The sequence below is a fragment of the Capsicum annuum genome, chromosome 4 (genome assembly GCF_002878395.1).
Source record: "Capsicum annuum cultivar UCD-10X-F1 chromosome 4, UCD10Xv1.1, whole genome shotgun sequence".
In the NCBI taxonomy this organism is placed as follows: Eukaryota; Viridiplantae; Streptophyta; class Magnoliopsida; order Solanales; family Solanaceae; genus Capsicum; species Capsicum annuum.
In genome coordinates, this window is record NC_061114.1 from 215,836,963 (window position 1) to 215,843,016 (window position 6,054).

Genomic DNA, 6,054 nt, shown 5'->3' on the forward strand with positions numbered 1-6,054 from the left:
ACCCTAATTAATTATTATAATTCATTTATATATTAGAATTAATAATATTTTTTATTATATTACCCTAATTAATTATTATAAGTCATTTATATATTAGAATTAATAATATTTAATTAAAAAAAGATATTTATAACGTTTGTTTCAACTGCTTTAATCGTGATTTTACTATATTATCCCTAATTAATTATTATAAGTCATTTATGTATTAAAAGATTAATAATATTTAATTAAAAAATAGATGTCATGTCTGCCTATATTATCCCTAATTTCTCCGTGATTTATTATATCACCTCTAATTAATCATTAAAACTCATTTATATTTTAGAATTAATAATTTTTTTTACTATATTACCCTAATTAATTATTATAAGTCATTTATATATTAGAATTAATAATATTTAATTAAAAAATAGATATTTATGACGTTTGTTTCAGCTGCTTTAACCGTGATTTTACTATATCATCCTTGATTAATTAATATAAGTCATTTATGTATCAAAAAATTAATAATATTTAATTAAGAAATTAGCTGCTTCGTCATTTACTATATTATCCCTAATTGCTCCGTGATTTACTATATTACCCCTAATTAATTATTATAAGTCATTTATTTATTAGAATTAATAATATTATTTATTATATTACCCCTAATTAATTATTATAAGTCATTTATATATTAGAATTAATATTATTTAATTAAAAAATAGATATTTATGATGTTTATTTCAGTTGCTTTAACCATGATTTTACTATATCATTCCTAATTAATTATTATAAGTCATTTATGTATTAAAAAAATTAATAAGTCATTTATGTATTAAAAAATTATAAGTCATTTATGTAGTAGAATTAATAATATTTTTTATTATATTACGCCTAATTAATTATTATAGGTCATTTATATATTAAAATAAATAATATTTAATTAAAAATAGATATTTATGACGTTTGCTTCAGCTGTTTTAACCGTGATTTTACTATATCATCCCTAATTAATTATTATAAGTCATTTATATATTAAAAAATTAATAATATTTAATTAAAAAATGGATGGCATGTCTACCTATATTACCCCTAATTGCTTCGTGATTTATTATATTATCCCTAATTAATTATTATAAGTCATTTATATATTAGAATTAATAATATTTTTTTTACTATATTACCCCTAATTAATTATTATAAGTCATTTATATATTAGAATTAATAATATTTAATTAAAAAATAGATATTTATGACGTTTGTTTCAGCTACTTTAACCGTAATTTTACTATATCATCCCTAATTAATTATTATAAGTCATTTATGTATTAAAAATTAATAATATTTAATTAAAAAATCAGTTGCTTCGTCATTTACTAAATTACCCTAATTGCTCAGTAATTTATTATACTACCCCTAATTAATTATTATAAGTCATTTATATATTAGATTTAATAATATTTTTTATTATATTACCCTTAATTAATTATTATAAGTCATTTATATATGAGAATTCATAATATTTAATTAAAAAATAGATATTTATGACGTTTGTTTCAGCTGCTTTAACCGTGATTTTACTATATCATTCCAAATTAATTGTTATAAGTTATTTATGTATTAAAAAATAATAATATTTAATTAAAAAATAGATGAAATGTCTGCCTATATTATCCCTAATTGCTCCGTGATTTACTATATTACCCTAAATTAATTATTATAAGTCATTTATATATTAGAATTAATAATTTTTTTTACTTTATTACCCCTAATTAATTATTATAAGTCATTTGTATATTAGAATTAATAATATTTAATTAAAAATAGATATTTATGACTTTTGTTTCAACTGCTTTAATCGTGATTTTACTATATCATCCCTAATTAGTCATTATAAGTCATTTGTGTATTAAAAATTAATAATATTTAATTAAAAAAATAGATGATATGTCTGCTGCAGCTGTTTCAACCATGTTTTTGCTAAATGTCTCTTATAATTAATTATTATAAGTCATCTAAGTGTTAAAAATTTAATCATATTTTTAAAAAAATAAAATAGACATAAAATGATAAATTAACTCTTGATGTATTAAATTAAGTTGACCTCCTTCAACCGTGATTTAACTGTATCACCCCTAATTAATTATTGTAAGTCATTTATGTATTAAAAAATTCATAATATTTAATTAAAACATTGGTTTCGACATGGCTGCTTCAAGAGTTGCGCCGTGATTTTACTATATCACCCTTAATTAATTATTATAAGTTATTTATGTATTAGAAAATTAATAGTATTTAATTAAAACAAGAAAAATATGCATTTATGACATGTTTGTTGCAGCTGCTTCAACCATAATCATCTTTGAGAAGATGATCCAAGACTTTATTGTTAATTAAAGTATCTTTTGTTCCGGTTTTTATATGAAATAATCCCATGAATATTAGTTCTACTTCTTTTCTATATTTTGTAACAGGTCTCAATCTTATCATCAAACAATTAAAATAACCCGACTACACGACACGTCACACTTTTTTATCATGTGAAAAAAAACTATCTTATAAAACTTCACTCCTTAGCGAGTACCGTCAAATAGTTATTATTTAAAAAATTATAGTTTTAAATCAATGTACATTTATGTTTGTATCTCATCAATATCGAATATTGGTGCTAAAAGATGTCTATAGTGTTGAGCCCCATGAATTCCAACCACGTGCACTGCTTTTTGTTTTCTCTTTTATTTTTTAATTTAATCTATAAAGCTTTTGGTATTAAAATATTATTTTAATTCAAAGAATTTTATATATTATTCACCTTCTTTTTAAAACCTTCCTTCTGAAAGCCTATCATTTTACGGTGTACACATTTTTTTCAAAGATCATTACAAATATGTATTTTTATTCTTATCTTATCTTGTACTTTCTAGCATGATTCATCACTGTAAATCTGAAATATCTTGTACTTACTAGCATGACTCATCACTGTAAATCAGAAATAAGTCATAAATAAGCATGACTCATCAATTTATCATAAAAAATTGGGTGATATACTCTCTATAAAGCTTCAAATAGCTCGATGGTTAGTTCTTCTTTCAGAGCTTTGAAATTGTATTTTTCTTATCAGTTTTGTTTATCTTGCTGAGGTAAGTTTTTTTTTTGGAGGCGTAAATTGATGATTAAAAATTATTTATTTTTAAATTCTAAATCTTGAATCATGAGGTGTTAATTGTTGTTTGAGTATACAATCAAATAATTTACACACCGGTTAATTCTTCTTTTTTAGTCAAGTTGTTGAGAATTTTGTGATTGAAAGTTCTTTTATACTTTGAAAAAATTATTCGGTCGGAATCATCAAGTTCTTAGCTCCGTTTGATAATTCTGCCAAGTTCCTTGTTTGTTGTTGTATTACTGAACCAAAGTTCCTAACAATCCTCAAACCTGAAAATTACTGAAATTTGGTGGTTTCTTAACCTTCTTAGTTATCAGAACATTCATGTAAAATTTATGTGTTGTGGTCGTTTCTGTTACATATCTATGTCAAAAGCTATACCTTATTGATACATTTTTTGTGCATTTGAGTGCTGATAGAGCTACGCGTAGCGAACAATTTAAAGAACTTAACATAAAAATGGCAATTACTGGTATCCTCTTTGAATTATAAGGCTATTATATGATCGAGGGGGATGTTAGAATTCAACTTCAGTACAACTATAAAGATCTTTAGTGGCTTTAAATATACATTAGCGGCAATACAAATTGACACTAAGCCTTTAACGACAATTAGTTATTTAGCTGTTGAGAATAAAAATTTATTTAAAAGTTTTGAAAGGTAAAAGGGCTTAACAATCTTTGTCTATGTATTTAGGTTGTTAGTTAAAGCCTTCAAGTAGTTAATTAATCTGTCAAGTAGTTAGTTATAATGGACTAAGTTCAAGTTGAGTAGTATGTAACTTTATGACTGTAACTATATTGATCAGGACACTGAATAAGAATTTCTAGTCATTCTCGTTCTCTGATCTTCTTCTTTTTTCTCTCTTAGTGAATACTGATTACTGGATAACAGAGTTCTTCATGCTAATTGGATCCAATGTCGCTAAAGGATCTAGCAACAATTTCTTCGTCTGAGCAACGATCATATGTGATGAAAAAATATTAGACAATAAGTTATTTTGTGTTATCATCGTCTGGTTTGTTTATTGACTTTCCTTCTAAGGAATTTCTTTATCAAATCTCATTTTCTGTGAATCAATAATTATCATTAATAATCCTAAGATAAAACCTTCCGATAGCAAGAATTGGTACTGTGTATGTCGATTATTATTTAGGCATTTCCCCAGCATGAGCCGAACTTCTTTCCTTAGAAGGTGTCAAATATCTATCCTAATTATTGCAAAAGAATCTGTGCATACTGCAAATTTAAATGTTTCGATGCAGAACATACCTGTGGAATATTTTTAAGCAGAAGTTTTCCAAGACTGCCTACAAATCCTGCAATGAGCAGAAAGGAATATTTCATGTTCGCTTTAAATGTACTCCTGAGCAGCTTATGCCGTTTAAGTCTATCAAAAGTGAGCACTTTTGATCTATGTCAAATATTTAACAAACTTTGGTCGTTAATTTTTTTTTCACAATTAAACTTTGATCGTTAATTTAACTGTGAAAAAACAAAGGATTACCATGAACACACATTTGAAAGTGCCATTTTTGCCTTTTCTGCAATTTTTGGCCTATTTCTGAAGTTCGGTGTTGATTTTCCACGTGCAGTTTTTGCTTTTTCTTTTTAAATCTTTTCTTTCACAGTTTCCTTTAAATCTAAGGGTCGGAGTTGGTTAAATATTTGATGGATAGACCAAAACTACTTATGAGTATATTTAATCAACCACTTTGAACCTGCCCCAAAACATAAGGAACCATTTTTGCTATTTTCTAATGTGAAAAGTATAGAAGACTAAAATGGTTGAAGAACGTCTATTAACCACTACTCTCTCTTAATGGGATGTAAGGTCAGAGCCGGATCAAGAATTTGAAGAAGGCGGGCGCATGGTTGCCTCTAAATACCCCTAACACTGTTTACAAAGTCACAATGATATTACTAGCTCCTGAGATATGTAAACTTCCTACAATTTGTACTTAAAGACAAGGTGTGTCAAATTCTTCAAGATGCGCTACTTTCAGAATAGCCGACACATGCCTATTTGACATTTTTGAAGAGTCCGAGCAACATAGCTCTTAGTGATAAGAGTGCATTCTATTGAATGAAATAGAATCTACTGAAAAAGTCGATATACTAAAATATGAAATAGACCTTTAGGTTAATGAGGCTCTGTGAACTCTGATCAACAGATTCAAGTTAGTTGATTGATCATTTTTGACAATGTGTACAAATTAATGCTAGCTACAAGTTGGTGTTTGAAAATGTAGGCGCTCTTTGTGTGTCATCAAAGAAGACGCCTAATTGTGATTTTGGAAATATAAAAGATCTCTCTGTATATGATCTTGGCTACCATTTCGCTCAAAAATTTAGGTTGTGATCTAATATTATATTCTAGAAAAAATTAGACATGACATCTTTATAATTGAAAAACATGGAGTACAATTATCAGCAGATAGTGTTGGTGTCAATAATAGGAAGTCTTCTTATTAAAGATATGATATACAACAAGTTTCCCAGTCGATTGAATAAATTATTCCATTCTCTTTGCTTTTGTTGATTGTTTTCATCTGGAAGCATTTGCTAGGTATTTAGCTTCCCCTTTGTGTAACCAAAACGATTTCAATTGAAACTGTTTTCCACAGTTTGTACTTAATGAAGCTTTTCACTGCTATTATTGTAGTGATGGTATCTACATTCTGTTTTTTTTCTTTTCAAAGTTACAATAGCTATCAATTTTCTTGTTTTGCTTGTTTGAGAGTTACTACGCTTTACTATGCTTTCCATAAGTTAATTGATGTTTCCTGACCACACTTCATCATTTCATTTGCATATATAATGCGTATACTCTACCCTCCCTAGACCCCACTTTGTGGGACTACTCGGGGTATTTTGTTGTTGGTGGTGGTGATGTTTTTTCTTCT